Here is a 23,215-nt window from a genome sequence, read left to right as displayed (position 1 = left end):
TAAACTGCGGATTCTACAATTCAATTTCGTTTCCATCGACAGTGAACATTGTTTGTCTTGCTGAAACATTATAACCGCATTTTATGATTTTTGTTTTGTCGGCCCTTTTGGCGTATCTGTCCACGGCTTCTAAATTATATTGTAGGTCTGTGCCTCTGTGACTTAGCAGACAAACATCCTATGTATACTCTAAGTTTTCTAACTGATCGAAAGGTGTCCACTGTATTGCCGTTTGTCACACTCCTCACAATTTCATCCAATGCCACGATGAACAAAAGCGGAGAGAGTATACAACCCTGTCGTACACCGCTTTTGACATTGAAGGGAAGACATTCCTCGTGACTCACACGGCTTTTAAACTCGACATACATGGCCTTTAAAATGTTGATTATTTAAGTGGGCATACCTCGACTTCGTAATACATCCCATATGAATTGTCTGTCAAGGCTGTCAAAGGCTTTTTTGAAGTCAATTAGTAGTAAATAGGCGGGTGTTCTATATTCGCAGCATTAAAATAAATAAAATGTAAGGCGCGATAACCTCCGAAGAGATCTAAGGCCGAGCTTCTCTTCCAATTTGCGTCGTGCTCCTCTTGATTTTATGTCCACCCCGAACGGCATCTGCAAGGCAGATGAGTTTTCACTGAGAGCTTTTCATGGCAGAAATACACCCGGAGCGCTTGGCAAACCCTGCCGAGGGGCGACCCCGCTTAGAAAAATTTTCTTCTAATTGAAAAACCTTATTTCTAAAAATGTTGATGTTGCTTTGCCCGGGGTTTGAACCCAGGGCATCCGGTGTGGTAGGCGGAGCACGCTACCATCACACCACGGTGGCCGCAGCTTTATTCAACAATAATTCGAACAGTATTTATTAGGTCAACGCAGGATCTGTTTTGTCTAAAGCGAAACTGGATGTCCCGTAAAGTTGTTACCACGGCCTCTTGAATTCTCGTTAGTAAAATTGTAGATAATACTTTGCTGGGAATAGGGAGTAAAGTAACACCTCTGTAATTGTTACAATCTGAAGCAGCTCCTTTTTTTGGCACTTTCCTCGGGGGAGCCTGAAATCCCTAGAGGGCGCGTCCCCAGGTGGCGGATAGGGGAATGCCTCCCAGATATGGGTGGTAGGAGAGATATCAAATATCTCCCTCGGACCACACAGGTCGAAGAAGGACAACTTCGTTAATAAATCACCAAATCCTGGCGCTTATTTGGGAGCCAAGCAGCCGGCAGGTGGGCGTCTGTTCCCCATGTAAGGGGCGGCCCTATTTCGAGCAATCCTAGAGCTCATAACTCGCTGATTAAGAGTTAAATAATATTTTGGCATGAATCAAAACGATAGCGGAAACAACTCTCCACGGGGTAACCAGCATTTGCTGCAGAATCCCTCTGCTCCGGCAGCTGGCACATCGGATGTGGAGGTGCCAAATTCAGCTTAAATATTACGATGAATGAAACCGAGACGACCGAGAAGAATCGTATTCGAAACCGTTGCAATATTTATAGACTAGTGGTTGAATTCTGTCTTTCAGTCTCATCTCAAGTCTCTTAATTTAAGATTTCCCATAGAACATTTTTATGCCTTGAGATGATTTCGGTATTCAGTAAACGAAAGTCACAAAAAAAAAAAAAAAAACTCATCACGTCAACAAAATTCACCAAAAAGACAATTTACTCAAAGATTGAACCAACAATATGACGCCGCATTTTGGCAACTTAACGTCGTCTGGTGTTATGGCGGAGCTTTATAAGACGCTGCTCCCATTTCTGTATGGCAAATCCCAAGTGGGTAGGTTCGAGAATTCGATTTTGTTTTAATATTTTTTGTTTTTTAATATTTTCTTTGCTAATTTTGAACTCTAAAATAAAACAATAATCTTTAAGCGGGTTCGGTAAATAATTTTAATACTTTGCTGATATTTTCATACTTGTGATCTGATCGCCTCTGTGAGACTGGAGACGCGAGACAGCTTACATAATAGCAAATTGTCTCAAAACTGATTTTGACCCCAAATTGTCTCTTATAGTGACTAGAGATGGCTTACTGAATTAAGCTGTAGGTCTTACTTACTTGATTGGCGCTTAACCGTTTAAACGATTTTGGCCGTCTAATAATTCGTGCCATTCGCTTCTTCGTTGGGCTAACTGGCGCCAATTGGTAACACCAAGAGAATTCAAATCGTTTTTCTCTTGGTCCTGCCAGCGGATGCGGGCCACCCTTCTCCTACGCTGCCGTAGCCGTATTCCGATAAGAATGCCCTTTTGGCAGGAGCATCATCTTTCATTCGCATAACATGGCCTTGCCAGCGTGGTTGCTGTGTTTTAATTCGCTGGACTATGTAATGCTCGTAGAGGTCATCATTAAATAATCTTCGGTACTCGCCGCCAGCAACGCGCAAAGGTCCGTAACATCAGACGATGACATGAACGTCGTCAACGTACGCCAGCAATTGTACGCTTTTATAGAATATTGTTCGAGAGTGACTAAGTTCTGCAGCTTGTATAATTTTTTCCTGCATAATGTATTTCCTTTTTGCCATATAAAGAATTTTCCATCTACCGAAGCATAAGTTAAAAAATTAAATTAAATTAAAATATATTAAATCGATTTCACAGAATGGTTTGATCAAAATGTTATCAATTTTTATCGGATTGCTGGCAATTTCTTATGGGAGTGTTATCGAAAAGTTATCCACTACTTACAGAAAAGTTATCGATATGTTATCAAAAGGCTATCAATTTGATTTCGAAAACTTATAGATTTATTGTCGGGTTGTTATCACTTTGTTATCGACGTGTTATCGAAAATTTACTGATTTTGTTATCATAAATTTATCGATTTGTTATCGACTCCTTATCGCCTACTGCCTTTTTTATATTTATGTATCGAGTAAGTTTCACTTAAAAAGCATTACACGAAGGTGGAATATGAAATTATTATATCCTTTTGGCCATAGAAGCTATTTGAAAATGTAACTATTATACTATGATGATGGAAAAAAATTCAAATACTTAAATACAAACACGAAAATAGGAATGGGCCGTTTTGGTGTGAGCCCCCATACAAATGGGAAAAATTGAAACTTGCAGGTGGCATTAAAAATAACACAACTATTTTCGGTCAAACTTGAATTAATTTAAGGCTGGTATATTTCTGCCCGAAATTTAAGGCGTTGGCATCACATTACTTTCGAAAATATGGCTAGAATATGCAAGACATTCGTGAATCGAGGGTGATTCTAGACATGTAAGAACTTCACCTGTATCTGTATCCAAATACATAGTGTACAAGTACAAGTGTGTTGACTTAGCTGTCAAGCATTCTGACAGGCACTCGCTGAATTCGGAATGACAGCGAATTCAAAATGGATACCATTACCGAGTGCGCCGAATGATTGAAAAATTGAAAAAGTCGATACGATTGGTAGTCAAAAATGTTGTCGTTGAGACCAAAAATGCGACTCTAGACCTGAGATTTCCATCAGGTGAGCGAGGCTGTTTGTAGTTTTGACGTTTATCGCTTAGTGAACACACTTGGTATAGGTACACTATGTCCAAATAGTAGTTGAGCCAGAGTAAAGCGCGAGTCTATGGGACGTCTGCTCTCTTCTACCGGATATTATACTGTGAGAGCGGGGCTCACCATGGTTGGCTCGCCAAAGCAGTTATCTGTTTGGATTGCCAGGCTAGTGACATTTCAATAGAAACTGCCTGTTCCGCTTTCCATTACGTTCTTTTATGTTGAGCATTTTCGTTTCATTGTTTAAATAGTATTAGAGAGACATGCCGAGGCTGTTCTAGCAGGACTGTAGGCTGCTCCAGTGGGTGTTTTTGTATGGCCAGACGACCATATCGGCGAGTCGTAGCACATGAGTGTCTGCCTTATTGCGTTAACAGCATTCTGTCTAAAATCCGTATTTGATTCTTGGTTTTGAAAATGTTGTTTATTAAAATCGACGTAGTAGAAAGTTTCCACCAAACGCAAACTCCGTGTTTGCCTGCGGCTGTACGGTTGCTCAAAATGCCTTAAAATATAGGGAAAGGCATCGAAATTTCATCATTCAATAAAAATTGACTCATAACGAAATAAAATTAGCAGTCTAGAAAATGTTATCCGCTGCGAAAAGTTACACCAGCTCTCCCTTTTTCAAAATAACTGACGTCAACGAGGAGTTCCAGGGAGATGATGTTTTTCTCCAGTGGTCCTTCTTATATAATTGGACGTTGTGGCAGCGCACTGCCATCAAGTGGGCCAATGACACCAGGCTAATCCTGTTCATTATTATTTTTTTATTTATTAATTTTATTACATATTTGTATTTTTTTTTTGCCGATTCATTGATGGGAAGCCTTGCCTGAATGCATTGTAGTTCTAAATGATTTGGGAACCAAAAACAAAGTATGTTTAGGATGAGCGTCAGGGACATGAAGATATTGAACAGTCAGTATACCTAGCCAAGAAGGGGGTGCTATAGCAGTATTCTGTGGATTTACAAAGGCACACACTAGGGAACCATATGTAACTGGGAAACAAACCAGTTTAGACAACACTGAATGGATTGAATGCCTAGGACAAACGCAGTGAAATTGTTTATACTCCCGGCTATGAGAGTATCAGCCAATCTCATTAAACTTAGCAGAGGGGACGAACTCTCACTGGGTACTATACGGGACACTAGTCTACGATATCAACTAAGTAATTTAAATCTTTTCGATGCACAAATCTTATCTGACCACCTTTTTTCTTATATTCCGGTCTCATTGTAGTGAAAAATCGGATGTAATGATGGTCCAGTGTGGGGCACTTCTTTTCCTAAATCCGGTTCCTAAATAGAATTAAAAGCTAAACCGGTGAGAATTCCTTCGGAATGAGAAAGATACATCGATTGGTGAGTGGAATATTACCCGTAATATCTCAGAAAACGTTTCTAAGAGAATTTAGATATAAGGCGTTTTTGAATCAAATTCTTAAATAGGGCGATATTCAAACATTTTCTGAGTTAAGATGTTTTTGAAACGGCAGCCGATATAGGGTGATATTCCACTCGGCACTCTACATTCCACTAAGCGTATAACCCATCCTGCGGAAGATCTTGGTTTTCGCGCTAATGTTGTTGTTGTTGTTGTTGTTGTTGTAGCGATAAGTACACTCCCCGAAGGTCTTGGCGAGTGTTATCGATTTTGATGGTCCTTCGCCGGATGCAGATCCGTTATGTTCCGGTACCAAGCCCGACCATCTCGGGAACGATTTGTTATGACCACATGCGACCTTCTAGGCCATATTGCCTTCCCACCCCCTAGATCGATAAGGAGTTCGAGGTCACCAGAGCCTCGGTTGTTAGTGTAACAGGATTCGCCATGGATAGGTGAGGTTGACAATTGGGTTTGGAGAAGCTATATATTGCGCTGGCAACCTGAAAGGGTTGCGCTACACAACCCCTTGACAACCATACCTACCTACCTACCTAGTCCGCTGGGGGGGGGGGGGGGGGGGGGTGCGCTGATCTTATTATTTTTTTATAATTATTTATTTTTCCCGAAATGCTCATAAGGACATACGGATACTTCCTAAATATTTATGGCCATTTAGGCCATTTTAAGAAAGGTCATTACGTTAATTGACCTTGTGTACATTTGAAGTGATCATAAAGTCAAATGATCTTTTGGCCGTTGACCTTATGTTATCCCATCAATCAAGTCCATGCAGTGGTTTTTGAGTGATACGCGTGCAAGCATGCAGACAGATAAATATTCTTGATGTGGTGTAGTTGAGCGGAGCTCTTTTTCGTCCGGTGGCAAATTTATAAAGTACCGAGAACTTCACTCGTCCCGATATGAGATAAAATAATTAGATAAGTCTCTATATATGTACATTATGTTAATGACATGTTAATTAGTCATTGTCCACACTCTTGTCATTTACGAACGCATGCTTAATTGCCATTAAATCGCGGTTTGGTCTAAGCAACCGCTGAACGACGTTTATTTATACATACAAAAATACCTAACACCTGTTTGTGTCGCCAATAGATTTGTCGTATGGAAAGTGTAGGCGGGTGGGCTGGAGTGCGAGGTGCCGAGCCCCCAAAAACAAACCAGTGCTAGCTGACCAACCGGCTTCCTATCAGTTTTAAAATAGCTTTTACCTAAAAGCACATTATTGTGTCCGTGTCTGTGTCCAGTCACGTTAGCGAAACAGAAGCTTGTCAGAAATAATACCAGTCTCCAAAATTTTAAATCTATTAAGAAGGTACACACTTACCTATGTGCGAGGCGAGAGAGCAGAGGTAGTTTTATTGGCATCAATGTTAAGTACACCTAGTCCACAGGGCTTCAATATTTTCTATGTTACTACTACTATTAGGGCTAGATGCACTGCCACATTATTTAAGGTCCACTGTGCTTACCTTTCAGTTTATTACTGTGGATGCTTTTAATGTATTTAAGAAACTCTTCAGTCGTTTTAATCCATATCATGAAGGAATAACATAACTAACATAGTATGTGATATCGTAGGCTACAGTGTCCCGTATATGAACCAGTGGGAGTTCGTAGTTCCGCTCTGCATAGATTTGAGTTTTGCTGATACGCTCGTTGCTGGGAGTATAAACAATGTCCTACCTTTGCCCTGGACATTCAACATGCTTATGGTGTGTGAGTCAAAGGTCATTTTCTATCGTATACTCCAGAGCAAACGTTTATATGAGTTGAGACTCCTTCAACAAACTAAAAAAAAAAAAAATACTTGCATTTACTTTTAGATAGGCGCTTTAAGTGACAAAGTTGAAATGGAGACAAATTATAGAGCATAGAGACTAATGATTTTACAGTGGTATTATCATCATGAATTGGTGCTTAGCCACCTAGGCGATTTTGGCCTTTGCGCAACATGTCACGCCAGGTATCCCTGTTACGCGATAACTGGCACCAATAACGATATTAGTTATGGAAGGTCGAGATTTCCGCCACCTGTCCCACCCACATCAGTGGAGGGGTGCTTCTTCCTCTACTTTCAATTACGGATGTCGACAAGTATACATGAATACTTCAAAAGCCACCACAAAAAAAAAAAAAAATACTCCTACTAGTTGGTTAAGGAACTCATTCTAGTCGCGTAGTAGTTTTTAACTAGTTCTCTTGGCTACTGAGTTCTAATAAAAGAAAACACTCTTACATATATTCACAAATACCTATAAACTACATATACATACGAATGTATGAATAAACAATTGCTTGCATCTTATAAATGTTAATGATATGCAAAACACTTAGATATGGCAACTATTTGCTATTTTAATCGAAAATATTTAAAACAACGTAATATAATATTAGAGGTTAGTTTGACTGATCAGTTCCTGCTCAGATTAAAACAATTTATTATCTATTAATTAGTATTATATATTTTCAGCTGGAATGTTGAACAGTGTTTTTCCTTCTGTTTTAAAATTTACATTTATCAAAATAAAAATTTTCAAAAGCAATGAACTTCTTATTCTACTCAGCGTGCTTTGCATACAGAGTATATAAACTTTGATTGGATAACGGTTGGTTGTACAGGTAGAAAGGAATCGAAATGGATATGGACTTCCATATATCAAAATCATCAATATCGAAAAAAAATTTGATTGAGCCATGTCCGTCCGTCCGTTAGCACGATAACTTGAGTAAATATTGAGATATCTTCACCAAATTTGGTAGACGAGCTTATATGGACCCAGAATAGATTGATATTGAAAATGGGCGAAATAGGATCATAACAACGCCCACTTTTTATATATATAACATTTTGGAAAACACAAAAAACCTGATTATTTAGTAAATAATACATCTAGAATGTTTAAATTTTACGTGTGTACTGATATTGAGACTCTTGATAAAAATTTGAAAAAATTTTTTAAAATGGGCGTGGCACCGCCCACTTGTGATAAAATCAATTTTACAAATATTATTAATCATAAATCAAAAATCGTTAAACTTATAGTAACAAAATTCGGCAGAGAGGTTGCCTTTGCTATAGGGAATGCTTTGAAGAAAAATTAACGAAATCGGTTAAGGACCACGCCCACTTTTACATAAAAGATTTTTAAAAGGGTCGTAGGCGAATAAAGTAAGCTATATCTTTGCAAAAAAGAGCTTTATATCAATGGTATTTCATTTCCCAAGTGGATTTATAACAATAAATAGCAAAACTTCAAATTTAAAAAAATGGGTGTGGCACCACCCCTTTTATGACTAAGCAATTTTCTATGTTTCGGGAGCCATAACTCGAAGAAAAATTAACGGACCGTAATAAAATTGGGTACATAAATTTCCGCTATAGCAGAAAATATTTCTAGAAAAAAATGGACGAGATCGGTTAAAGACCACGCCCACTTTTATGTAAAAGATATTTAAAAGGGTCGTAGACGAAAATAAAAAGCGGAAAACAGCTTTATATCAATAGGATTTTACTTTCTAATTTGAATTATAACATTAAATTGGAAAACACTAAAATTTTTTAAATGGGTGTGGCACCGCCCCTTTTATGACTAAGCAATTTTCTATTTTTCGGGAGCCATAACTCGAAGAAAAATTAACATATCGTAATGATATTTTGTACGCATATTTTCCTTATATATCTAGTTAAAAGGAACGGGATCGGTTGAACTTAAATATAAAACAAGTTTAAAAGGATCGTAGACTAGAATAATAAGCTATAACTTAGCAAAAAATAGTTTTGAATCAATGATATTTCACTTATCAAGATTTATTGTAAGAGGAAATGGGGAGACATTTTTTTTTAAACGGGTGATGCCACGTGTTATGAGAAAAGCAATTTTCTGAAATGAAATGTACAATTGAAGCTCACGCTGAGTATATAATGTTCGGTTACAACCGAACTTAGACACCTTTACTTGTTTTTAATTTGACTTGGAGAGCTGATAGCAATTTATGTGAAAGTGAGGTTGGTGCAAATGCCACCGTGTAGTAGTTTTTTTTAAGGCAAGGCTTTTAGTTGTAGTATAGACTGCTGCTGCTGACGTGCTGGTTAGATAGTATCCTGGGCTAACTTACCAAAGCTTCACACTCAAGTGATGGGACAACAAACATGAACATACTTTAGAACATTTTTTTGAAACGGCGTCATCCCTCGGCGACCTAGTCTGGCAAGCCCTTCGATTGTATTTCTTTCATAAAAAGCTTCTTAGCAAAACGTAAGCCAATTTGTAGGAAAAATTACAAATACACTTCAAATTGGCAAAGAAGCTCGGCCGTAATCTTCTAGGAGGTAAGTATACCGGGCCAAACTACAGTTAAAGCCTACTAAAGTTTAACCCTGCCACTTGGGCCACTTAAGCCAACTAAGATGAGTAGTAAAATCTTAAATATTAATAGTAAAGGGATTATCCACCAAAGCCCGCCTAAGTGGCACGAGGGGCTCATTCGCATGACGCACGGATTTTGTTTTTTTGTTTCTGCAGAATCGCTGATAGGCGAAGGCTGGTCAAGCTTCAAGATCTAAAACTGCTCAGCTACATAGAAGGAAGATACAAAATTTTTAATCACTTCCTTTATATAAATGGTTCAAAATGCCGCGGAATGTGTGGCTTTAAACACAGACATAATAGCCGTGTTTTATTGTAACGAATTTAGGGAAATTCCACTTACTTGAAAACTTCTGCTAACGTTAGAATCACTAAACTGTTGAATAAATCACTCCAATATTCAGTATTGCAAACTGTTGCTTATTAAGATTACTTTGGGAATAGTACTTCACAATTATACTTCACAACCAATAGCGTGCTTAAATCAAACCTGACCACTGATTTCTCAGCTTGCGCTGCTTTTATACTCTCTGTTGCCTTGTCTGCATATTTCTCCAAAGGTCTCGACGTTTCACCTTCTAGAATCTCCTGTTTGTTTACGAGCTATATACATGTATACTTGTAGTTTATGCGTTTCTCGTAGTCATATGCGTGTGTATGTGTGAGCAACTACTTCGACTGATGACTACATCGGTGTGTGTGAAAGATCTCTTCGTTGCCTTATACATAAGTGTCACTAGCTTTAATGTGTACATGTACATAGGAGTGGCTGCTTCATTTTATTGTTGCGTGATTATTCACTAAGCCTAGTGATGTTAAGATTCGCAAAAATATGTATGTATATACATCTAGAGGTGTCAGAGGCGTTAGTTCCACGTTGCAATTGCAAATATGGTTGGTGTCCTGAGTGGACGTGTTACAAGCAGGACATACATTATATAATATGGCGTTTATTCTGTATAAGTAAGAGTTTGGCAGGCAGTATCCAGATCGATGTTGAGGTAGAGTGACGCGCGTTTCCTTGGGGAGGTTGATTTCCTCTACTGCGAGTTTATGGTATTTGCCTTTAAGAGCGGGGTTCGCCGGGCAATTCCTGACATAGGGGTCCGACGCCTTTTCGTGGACGACTCTGAGGTCTTCTTTGTGTGTGTTTTTTTTTCAACACACGGCTGAGTTATTTCCTCATAATATTTGCGGATATGACTTCTTATGCCCCTAAGAGGCGGGGCCTCTACCATCAGATGTATTTGGGATGCCCAGGTTTCTGGGTATTCAGGAGAAACTTTTTGTTCAGTATTTCATTCTCTACCTTATGGGGAGCACTCTTGCAGTGTAGATGATGTTCTGGTGACATAAAAAAACAACCTGTGACAGTTCTGAGAGCGGTGCTGTGACATGTGTGTGAAAGATCTCTTCGTTGCCTTATACATAAGTGTCGCTAGCTTTAATGTGTACATGTACATAGGAGTGGCTGCTTCATTTTATTGTTGCGTGATTATTCACTAAGCCTAGTGATGTTAAGATTCGCAAAAATATGTATGTATATACACCTAGAGCTGTCAGAGGCGTTAGTTCCACGTTGCAATTGCAAATATGGTTGGTGTCCTGAGTGGACGTGTTACAAGCAGGACATACATTATATAATATGGCGTTTATTCTGTATAAGTAAGAGTTTGGCAGGCAGTATCCAGATCGATGTTGAGGTAGAGTGACGCGCGTTTCCTTGGGGAGGTTGATTTCCTCTACTGCGAGTTTATGGTATTTGCCTTTAAGAGCGGGGTTCGCCTGGCAATTCCTGACATAGGGGTCCGACGCCTTTTCGTGGACGACTCTGAGGTCTTCTTTGTGTGTGTTTTTTTTTCAACACACGGCTGAGTTATTTCCTCATAATATTTGCGGATATGACTTCTTATGCCCCTAAGAGGCGGGGCCTCTACCATCAGATGTATTTGGGATGCCCAGGTTTCTGGGTATTCAGGAGAAACTTTTTGTTCAGTATTTCATTCTCTACCTTATGGGGAGCACTCTTGCAGTGTAGATGATGTTCTGGTGACATAAAAAAACAACCTGTGACAGTTCTGAGAGCGGTGCTGTGACATGCCTATAGTTTCTTCCAGTGGGGGATAGACTCGGTGATCATATTGAGGACGCGTAGAACGAAAGCCAATTGATTTATAAGTGGCTATGAACTTTGTTTGTGTTCGCCTCAAGTACTGCCGGCAAGGGACTTGAGGATTTGGTTACAGATCTGGACTTAGGTACAATTGCTCTCAAAAATGTACATAGATCCTCAACGTCATATCCAATATTTTTGAATATTGAACAGTCGGTAGCGCGAGCTATAGACGTGGATGTCCAATATGGTCGACCTTTGTTTTTTGTCGGTGACAATGTCAGGTTTCGCGAAGCGAAGAAACTGGAGAGAATAGGGAGATATTCGCTTATTTTATTGCACAACTAATCATTGAATGAGCCCAGACTTGTTGCCATTGTCGTGCACAGACAGATAATTTGTAGTACACCTTTTGAGACTGGAAGGAAGGGTGGACCCTTCCAAGTCCTGTTGTGACGTGCCACGTGCCGTGATTTACTGTATCAAAAGCTTTTGATAAGTCTGGCGCTACGAGTACTTTTCTGCAGTGGGGTTCTTGATGCAATCCGTAATTTGTCTGTGTGTTGATGGTGTGGGTGGTGGTTGGTAGTTTTCGGAAGCCATGCTGATTATTGCTAAGCTGCAGATTTGCGGTGATATAGGGGAGAGGCGATATTGAGATTGATCGGGATTGAGTTCAACACATTCCCGAAGCAGGAGAATATGAGGCATGCCCGCTGAAAGGATCTGCTGGGAGAATGAGAACTTGTGGGTTAGGCTAGGTTGAGCTGGCTGGTAGACTCAAAGTGCCCATAGTGTTAGCAGAATTTTTTCGACGACCAAACGGAATAACCCCAATCAGACGCCAGGAATTATGTTATAGAATAACTTCGTACTATTGGCAAATACTAGAAGGTTTCTAGGACATGGCTTAATTACTGCCTCGACATCTGGCATTTCTGCTGTCCCAAATAGATAGAACTTTGTCCTGGGGAGCGCAGGTCACGAGCACAAAACGTACTCAACAGTTTCTTCCTACAGCTACCTACGTCTGCTGTTACTGACGAGGCTTAACTTATAAGCATGTAACGCCAGAAAACAGTATCCAATAATTATGCCCATCTTTAGCCTTAAGTCTTCTCCCTTCAAAAATATGTGCCACTTTGTGAGTCTAATATCGTAGGACTTGCCCATGATCTTAGAAATTTTGCAGCCCCGCGCTTCTGTCCGAGCCTTTCCTGCTTGAGGGATCATATGCAACTCCTGCCCCTTTTTGATTTCTCAAAAACGGATTGGGACGTCTTCCGTCGATTTAGCGAATGTTGCACCCTTCTTCGTCAACTCATCGACCTTTTTGTTAACTTCTATACCTTTATGACCGAAACCCAGTACAGATGTATGGTCCGGCCTGAGCGAAGTTTTTCCAATGCTTTTTGTCTTTTTTTGTTTTTTTTTTTTTAATCCCCACATCAATAACAGTCCCCGGCTCTCTTGTGAAGCTCAGACACGAGACGATATATTGCGTTTGCCTGATAATAAATGGCACTTTACTGTTATACGGCCTGCAATCAAGCACCACCAATGTCTTAAGCCTTGCTGCAGCTGATAACGCGATATTTTTGGCCTATAGCTCTGCAGGCTGGATGTGTAGATTGGCATGCAATGCTGCTGTCGGGATACTTTTTAGGGCTCCCGTTGTGCTAGTCATTGATAATCTGCATGTCTCCAGAAGTTGATAGAGGTGTGGGAGGGATGCAAAAAATTCAATGGGGTAGCACTGAAAGGACAGCCCTTGGTCGGGAAAAATCTCGAGTCGCTCCTGTACATAGAACAGTTTCCCACGCGCAAGTCCATGGGGTTTTGAAGTCTGTTATTGAAGTATATTATTATCTTCATCCTGTCTCATCAAGAAAACTCTTTTTCCTAAATATTCAGCATAAAAGGCCCAGAGCTTCGTTCAAAGTTTCAGATCTCTGGGTTATCGGGAAGAGGATTTTCCAAGCTCGGATGATATTCTAAGTTTTCACGACCCCTGGACCAAACCTAAAAATTGTTTCTCTTTCGTTGCATTGTCATTGGGTTCTATAGCATGTTATTGGTTTCAATAATTGTAAATGGACTTTCTAAATATCTCGCTCCATGTTCTTTCAAGAAAACTGTTTTATCCTAAATACTGTACCATTATAAAGCCCAAAGCTTTGTTAAAAGTTTCAGGTTATCGGGAAGTTCCTTAAAACTCGAGAGCAAAATTTTCAAGTTCGACGATTTTTTGAGTTTACACGATTCCTGGACCATCAAGCAAAATTTTGTGTGTTCCAAGTTTCAAGATCATAGCTCCCCGAAATTTACTCAAAAATGGATTGCAAGATTCCCTAGTTTTATAAAGGAAGTAAAATAGGCGTGAGTACCAAGTACTCCTGAAGTTCGAGGTGTACGTCTGGAAACAAACTTTTTTAAGTTAACTAAAGCTCGCCCAGGGTTTGAAGCTAACTTACAACAGAGGTAACTTTATCAGAAACAAATATTTCTGGGCTTTGTGAGAATAGCTTCGTCGATATATGAGTTTATCATCGGCTCATTATGAAGAAGGAATAACTATATCTATATCTTCTATCTATCTATATCTATATCTATCTACCTATCTATCTATAAATCTTATAAAATAAAGTCGCTAAATGCCATGTATGCACATAACTTCACACAGAATGCTCCGATTTTAAAACGGTTTTTTGCATTTGAAAGCTTAGCTACGTGAGATGGTACAGTTAATATAATTTGAAGGTATATATTATAGGGGCGTAGCAAATTGCCAAATTGTAGTAAAAATCATAAAATTTTTGTTTAACACAGCTATAACTCATAAACGGAACGATGGATTTGAAAAATTCTACTTTTCAGTAAAACTTTGAAATATTTACCTTTGTTCTGCATAAAAAAAAAATACTTGATTCCTTTCTTATATCAGCCAAATTGTTTAAACAAAAGTAACATTTTTACCGAAAAATTCGTGTGTGTGATTGTTCGGTGTCAACTGTCCGAGCAAACTTCGGCCGTAGGTTTATAGGTATGTATGTGTTTCATATCAGCTTGACATACATATGTATGTACATACACAAATAATAATAAATGGTTAAGAATGCATATATCTCCCGAAAAATACTTTTTGATGCGCTTTTTTTTAGTAGATAGAGTGATTGAAGAGGAAGATTTATATGTATAATAACATCCAATAAGTAGTGGAGAAATGCTGTTATTTCTGAAGTTTCTAATGTCATGTTTATATATAAAAGTAAGTGGCGTTAGTTACACTATTTATAACTCAACAACGGATGAACAGATTTGGCTGAAAATTACTGGAGGGGTAGCTTAGGACCAGGAGACAGACATAGGAAACTTTTTATCCCGTTCTGGCTAGGGTTTTGAGATCAAAACGTGGACTTGGGTAATCCTGGGATGTGTTTATGGGTATCAAATGGAAGCTGTTTATGAGTACTTAGATACGGGGTATTTTTCGTACCCGTGGGTGACTAGGGTCTCGAGATATGGGCCAAAACGTGGACGCGGGTACCCCTAGAATGTGTTTATAGAATATGGATAACAAATTAAAGCTGTTGATGAGTTTTTTAGTACAGGGTAGTTTTTATACCTATTGGTGACTAGGGTCTCCAGATTGAGGCCAAAACGTGGACCCGGGTACCCCTAGAAAGTGGTAATACAACATGGATAACAAATGAAAGTTGTTGATGAGTGCTTTAGTACATGATAATTTTCATACCTACATATGTATTTGTGACTAGGGTCTCGAGATATAGGCCAAAACGTGGATCAGGCTAACACTAGGATGTGTTTTTACATTATGGGTATAAAATTGAAGCTGTTGATGTGTACTTTAGTACAGAGTAATCTTTATACCCCTGGGTGACTGGGGTCTTGAGATATAGGCCAAAACGTGGACGCGGGTGCTCCTAGAATGTGTTTATAGAATATGGATAACAAATGAAAGCTGTTGATGAGAGCTTTAGTACAGGGAAGTTTTCATACCTATTGGTGACTACGGTTTCGAAATATAGGCCAAAACGTGGACCAGGATAACACCAGTATGTGGTTTTACATTATGGGTATCAAATTGAAGCCGTTGATGTGTGCTTTAGTACAGAGTAATCTTTATACCCTTGGGTGACTAGGGTCTCGATATATAGGCCAAAACCTGGACCCGGATACCCATAGAATATGTGTGTAATATGGATATCAAATGAAAGCTGTTGCTGAGAGCTTTAAAGTAATTTTCATTTTGATATTCGATTTAGTCGCATCAACCTGACAAAACTGATAAATATGCATGCGAAGCCGAAATAAAGACACGAATTAATAATACCCACATACCTATTTACATATGTCCTATTCGATTTGCCTGAAATTTGGTATATAAATTTGCCTATATTAGTATTTACAATCCATTTTTCCGGGAAGTAGACCAGACGGGCTGGGACTGAGATTAGGACTAGGACTAGGACTGAGACTGGGAGTGGGACTGGGACTCGGAATGGGACTGGAACAAAATACATACTACCCTCTGGGATTGGCAATAAGTGATGAAGAAGATTGGGAAAAACTTCAGAGAAGAGAAAAGAGGGAAGGAGACTGACAAAGAGATAGAGTGAGACGAAGATAGAGATAGATGAAGCGAAAAAGACGGAGGGAGGAGAGAATAAACGGATTAAGAAAAAGTGAAGAGGGGGGGGGGGATGGCAGGGCTAGACGGAAAAAGCTTATTAAAATGTATGCAGATAGACCAAATTTAGGGCAGAACAACGTCTGACGGGTCTGCTAGTATTATATATATACGCATATTGTCACTTGCGAAGCGAATGAAAATTTTTACGCATATTATCACTTGCGAAGCGAATATATTTGGCGAGTCGAACAGATTGGCGAATTCACATCAAATTTGCATTGTGAGTGGCGAATGAACTTATTCCACTGCAATGTGTCATTGCCATTCAAACAAATTTAATTAGTTCATCCGAATTTGACGTTTCTGTCATCTGTTTTTATTATTTATTTGTGCACAAACAGAAATGTAAAAAACAAGTTTATTAAATAGTAATAAATAAAGTTAAAAATGTTTTATATCGTTGATCTTTTTTCCGTTATTACCCGGAATATTGCTTCCACGCCCGTTATCACCCGGGTTATTGGTTCCAAAAGACTGTCCTGTCGGGTTGGCGGCTTCTTGGAGGTTCAGTAGCTCATCCACGGATCTCTCTAGCGCAGATAAACTTCGCTGGGCGTACGGTCCTCTTCCAGTGGCTACGGTCTCGCTGCGGTTTGTAGAAACCTTTTTTTAAGCTTCAACTTATAATCTAACCAAACCTAGGACAAATATATTGGTAAGTATGAACTGACACGCAGAATACAATTCAGTTACTACTAGAGGCCTGCACGGATACGATGGTTCGGGATATAACTAAGTAAAGCTTCTGACAATTATCACGTTGTCGGTTACTTTGGAAACTTGCATCGTGATATCGTACGGTTACTTTTGAAACTAACTGGTCAAGTATCTTATCGGGTATTATCAGAAAAATAGTAGGCGGTGGCTCGGAGCTAGGGTCTAACCAAACCTAGGGCCCATCTCTGCACCCTTCACAATGCCAGTGACATAACCGAGTAGATACATTAGCAGGTAAAGCTGCTTTACTCGAGTCGATTTCCTGGTAAATTTTCTCAAACAAAGTGCCTACTTGTATATGATGTTTGAATTGAGTTGGGAGTCAAAAAAACCATCACTAATTCGACTCGTGTAAAACAGCCTTAAGTATCAAAAGTAACTCCAGTCAGTAACCGTACGATGCTACGATGCCACGATTCTGCGATGTATACTTTTGTATTATTCGTGCAGGTATATTCTTCTTACCTTGTTCCACTCGCGCCCGTTACGTATTGGAGGACCTATGGAGTTAAGATCCGTGGCGAAATGGTCCCACAATTCTGCCATGCTCCTCCTGGTCTCTCCAAAATTCCCCATGCCTCTGGCGACGTCTGGATTATTTTCCATCAGCTCGACCAGCTTTTGGAATTGCTGCGGCGTTGTTCTTCTCATTCTGAAAACTTCATTTATTCAAACCAATAAATAACTCAATTTAATTTAATGAATTACTCACTTTTATTTATTTATTCAATTTATTTACTTTTTTCAATTGAAAACATTCAAATAAATGCCAATGCGTCCTTTTTTATTTTCAAGCTCGAACAAAATAAGCATTCGACAAATTTTGACAGATTTGGCGAAGCGAATATGATTTTTTCGCTTGTGGCAATTCGACAAATTCATCTTCGTCACTCATTCGACTTTTTTTTGCGAATTCGCTAGCGATTCGCATCTCGCAATTCGAGACCGCGAAATTCGACAAAATTTTCATTCGCTTCGCAAGTGACAATATGCGTATTTGTCGAATTTCACGGTCTCGAATTGCGAGATGCGAATCGCTAGCGAATTCGCCAAAAAAAGTCGAGTGAGTGACGAAGATGAATTTGTCGAATTGCCACAAGTGAAAAAACTATATTCGCTTCGCCAAATCTGTCAAAATTTGTCGAATGCTTATTTTGTTCGCGCTTGAAAATAGAAAAGGACGCATTGGCATTTATTTGAATGTTTTCAATTGAAAAAAGTAAATAAATTGAATAAATAAATAAAAGTGAGTAATTCATTTAATTAAATTGAGTTATTGGTTTGAATAAATGAAGTTTTCAGAATGAGAAGAACAACGCCGCAGCAATTCCAAAAGCTGGTCGAGCTGATGGAAAATAATCCAGACGTCGCCTGAGGCATGGGGAATTTTGGAGAGACCAGGAGGAGCAGGGCAGAATTGTGGGATCATTTCGTCACGGATCTTAACTCCATAGGTCCTCCAATCCGTAACGGGCGCGAGTGGACAAGGTAAGAAGAATAGACTTGCACGAATAATACAAAAGTATACATCGCAGAATCGTGGCATCGTAGCATCGTACGGTTACTGACTGGAGTTACTTTTGATACTTAAGGCTGTTTTACACGAGTCGAATTACTGATGGTTTTTTTGACTCCTAACTCAATTCATCCATCATATACAAGTAGGCACTTTGTTTGAGAAAATTTACCAGGAAATCGACTCAAGTAAAGCAGCTTTACCTGCTAACGTATCTACTCGGGTATGTTACTGGCATTGTGAAGGGTGCAGAGATGGGCCCTAGGTTTGGTTAGATCCTAGCTCCGAGCCACCGCCTACTATTTTTCTGATAATACCCGATAAGATACTTAACCAGTTAGTTTCAAAAGTAACCGTACGATGTCACGATGCAAGTTTCCAAAGTAACTGACAACCTGATAATCGTCAGAAGCGTTACTTAGTTATATACCCGAACCATCGCATCCGTGCAGGCCTCTAGTAGTAACTGAATTGTATTCTGGGTGTCAGTTCATACTTACCAATATATTTGTCCTAGGTTTGGTTAGATTATAAGTTGAAGCTTAAAAAAAAGATTTCTACAAACCGCAGCGAGAGCGTAGCCACTGGAAGAGGACCGTACGCCCAGCGAAGTTTATCTGCGCTAGAGAGATCCGTGGATGAGCTACTGAACCTCCAAGAAGCCAATAATCCGGGTGATAACGGGCGTGGATCCAATAATCCGGGTAATAACGGGGGTGAGAGTGACAACACGAGTGAAACCGAGGGTGAAGAAGATCCTCGAGACTTAAATATCACTCCAAGTTCATCGACTCCCCGTCCGAGGATGACACTGGAGGATCGCGAAAATATGCGCTTGAAGGCACTTGAAAAGCAGGGAGAAATGCAAAAGACCCTTTGCGAAGGAATTACAAAAGTGACGGAAAAATTAGACGAAATGGCAAGATATGCTAGAAAAACGTACGAACTCAAAAAGACCAAATAAAACTATTGAAAAAGAAAGAAGAGAGAAAAAAGGAAGAAAGTGTTGAAAGAAAAAGACAACACAAGGAAAAAATGGAGATGAAAATGAAGGAGTTCGAACTGAAAACCTTGAAATATAATCTAAGGAAATAATCAAATCGTCCAACTACTTTCAGTTTCATTTCTATTTTTTTTTTACGTGACTGAATTTGTGTTTATATTTATATATTTTATTTTCTAATGAAGTACTGAATTAATATGTGATTTATTTTAAACTAGTTTTTAAGTGTAATATACCCCAGTTCATAATTATAAGACCACCCATATTGACATGTTCTAATTTTTTTTAACATTTCGTATTATTTTTTATTTTTTGCTAATGGGATTCCAAATTAAGACCCTTTAAATCGACACTCCAAACTTTGTGAACATTTTGTAAAAGTTAAAAAAGGTTTTGAAATATCTTGAAAATTTTTTCAAATATTTCAAACATTTGAATCGAAGTTATATTTCTGTATCCCATTAAATTGTAACTCTTAAGACCGACTCGCCGAACGGGTCAGATCTTTGTTAGTTTTAAAAATTATTTACTGGAGGCATCATATACTTTCATATGAAGGAAAGTTTAATGGGCTACAAAAAGATATTTTCAGTTCTTAGGTTTGAATTATTAAAAAGAAATTTTAACATTTCTAAAAACGTCTTTTAACCTTTAAAAACATCCACAAAGTTTAGAGCGTATATTTGTACACGACTCCTATTTTGGTATTCTATTAGCAAAAAATATTAACTAAACGAAATAATACAAAAAAATAGAACATGTTAATATGAGTGGCCTTATACTTATGAAATAAGCAGCAATAACCTAATACGCATATCGTCAACTAAAAAGTCTGAAATAAATATTTGATTTTTATTTATTTCCTTGTAGTAATAATATATATGTACCTTCACCATTTTATAAGTCTGAATTGAATTGTTGATTTTTATTAAATAAATGAAATAAAAATTAAGCAAATGTCCATTTTATGATTTCAATTTAATCTTATTTCAATTTAATTCATAGGAATTTCAACAAAATCTTCATATTTTAAAATTTGTATTTTTTTGCTTTTATCTGTGAATAAAATACAGCTAATAAAACTTAAAGTTCATTACAGACAACAAAAGTAATTTCAGTACGTTCCTTAGCTCACTAGCATTACTGTATTCAAATACAAAATATAGGTAAAAATTAATACTGTTGTCCATTTCCCCTAGTGGGGCATTGGCCTCGATAACTCTTCTAAACCTAACTAATTCCTAACCAACCTAGGTCAAGAGTTCAATAGGTGACACGAGAGTAAACTTTTTTGTACAAAAGAAAACGCCATTAAAACGGCCCTACTCGTTGTACAGTAAAGCATCAGCTATTTGTATTCTGCGGCGCTCTCCTGGTGTACCGTTGCCATCTTCATTACTTGGCTCCGACGATACAATGGCGTCAGTAAAAATTTCTGCTTCGTCTGGATCACTGATTCGAAATTTCTTGCAAATATTGTGCAAAGCGCAACATATGTTTATAATCGATTTAACTTTGTCAGGATTGTAGTGCATTTTTCCGAGGAGGCATCTGAAACGGCATTTCAGAACTCCGATCGTACGTTCTATGGTGTTTCTACCTTTTACGTGCTTCTTATTAAAAATTGATTCCCTAGTTCCGGACTCTGCAAGACGGAAGGGTGATAGGAAAGTAGGAACTCAGCGGGTACCCGGAATCACCTACAAATAAGTATATTTTTTTTAATATTACGTCATAAAAAGTAAGGGTATGCGGACTTGATTCGTTACTCCGTTAGTCGATAGTTTTGAGTAACGAGCTAAGTCTTAATACCCCGATTATATTTGTGTTGATGTAACTAGCAAAATTACCTAAATAAATAGGGTTATCGCCGCTAAGATGCATATTTTCCAAATGACTTTTTAATGAACTATTATTCCACACAAACGAATCATGTGTTGAACCAGCATATCTAGCATCCACAAACCGGATATTCATGTCATGATCGCAAGCCTGAAATATACAATTTACTAACAACAATATTTTATGTATCCATGTCTTAAAAACTTGCAATCATCGCATTTATGCTAAAAAACCCTTTTCTATTCAGATAGAGGTGTCTATTTGCGCTGGGAGCATAAATCGCAATATGCGTACCATCAACACAGCCAATCACGTTGGGTACTTCTGACCTGATGAAAAATTTGCTCTTTGCCTGTTGCTTTTCCTCTTCTGTCATTTCGGTTTTTATCGCCGCCCTGCAAATTTCTCTCTGCAAAATTGGTAGTATCTCCTTTAAAATGAGGGAAACTGTGGGTTGCGTAAGTCCCAAATGAAACTCATTCCCTACAGCTTGCTGATAACTGCCATGGGCAAAAAAACGGAGTGCGCAACACAACTTTAGCATTGGCGTTACAGATGATGACAAGCGGCAGTGAAAACTGTTCTTGATTTTGTCCAGCACATACATAAATGCATCTTTGCTTAGCCGGAAATTTGCTATGAATCTAAAAGCACAAAAAATATTTACATCTTTTGAATAACCAATATGCACTGCACTTACCCTGCGGACGGAAGCTCCATGGGATTGGAGTAATCTCTTATAAAACGCCGCTGACGAAGAAGATCAACTCGCGGCTCAACATTGTAATTGTCTTCAAAAAGATCAACGTTATAAAACATTTTTAACTTTATTTATTACTATTTAATAAACTTGTTTTTTACATTTCTGTTTGTGCATAAATAAATAATAAAAACAGATGACAGAAACGTCAAATTCGGATGAACTAATTAAATTTGTTTGAATGGCAATGACACATGGCAGTCGAATAAGTTCATTCGCCACTCACAATGCAAATTTGATGTGAATTCGCCAATCTGTTCGAATCGCCAAATATATTCGCTTCGCAAGTGACAATATGCGTAATAATAATTGGCCTGTTATTACGAGTCATCACCTTCTTATTGGTTTCTTATCGGTTGGTCATAGAGGGGTTACGCATTTGTCATGGATTTTATATTAAAGTTGTATATGTTTCTATATCAGGATGAGCCGTCGTTAGCAAATCGATAACATTCGGATAATAAAATGGTATACTTCTATATGAAACCGATAACCTTTCGATAGCGAATCGATACATTTTTGATAGGGAAACCGACAACTTTTCCATCACACACCGATAACAAATTGGTAACACTCCGAAAACAAATGTATAAGTTTGCTAAAACAAATTGAATTAAAATATATCGATAACTTTGTGTAAGTAACGAAAACTTTCTGTCCGTACGTCCGATAACATGATTAGCAAAAAATGAGATATCTTTACAGGCGTAACTAAAAACAAATGGAACTTTTTCGATATTAAGCATTTCGAAAAATGGAAAAAATGGACAATGCAATACATAACAAATATTAACAAAGAGAAGGAACTTTATAATATAGCAACGCCCGCAAAAGAAAAAAGGACGTGTGGCACTCGGGGACTGCCGCGGTAAAGCTATTGCATATTATCAACTTATGCAATTATAATATTTATGCAACATTTTGTTTTCTTTGATATTAATTCAAGTTTTGTCTTTGATATTAATTTTTAAGCGTGGTGACCGATAAGAAAACAAATTTTTTACTTTTATTGAATAAATGAGAAGTTAATATTTAACTTTCACTTTAACTTTATTTTCAACTTTAACTTTAACTTTCACTTTAACTTTAACATTCACTTTAACTTTAACTTTATTTTTAACTTTAACTTTAACATTCACTTTAACTTTAACTTTAACTTTAAATTTAACTTTAACTTTAACCTTAACTTTAACTTTGACTTTAACTTTAACTTTATTTTCAACTTTAACTTTCGCTTTAACTTTAA

At 38.2% G+C, this 23,215-nt stretch overlaps 1 protein-coding gene and 1 pseudogene across 1 annotated transcript in view; one reads left to right on the top strand and one right to left on the bottom strand.

The window, feature by feature from the left end:
- Positions 1 to 23,215, top strand: part of LOC137254421 (uncharacterized) — a 272,003-nt gene that overhangs the window by 16,915 nt on the left and 231,873 nt on the right. The window lies entirely within an intron of this gene.
- LOC137253203 (putative nuclease HARBI1) lies at positions 20,345 to 22,071 on the bottom strand (annotated as a pseudogene).

Source organism: Eurosta solidaginis, chromosome 5 (genome assembly GCF_040869045.1).
Source record: "Eurosta solidaginis isolate ZX-2024a chromosome 5, ASM4086904v1, whole genome shotgun sequence".
Lineage (NCBI taxonomy): Eukaryota > Metazoa > Arthropoda > Insecta > Diptera > Tephritidae > Eurosta > Eurosta solidaginis.
Note: the sequence above shows the minus strand (reverse complement) of the source record. Positions and strands in the feature narration are given on the sequence as shown.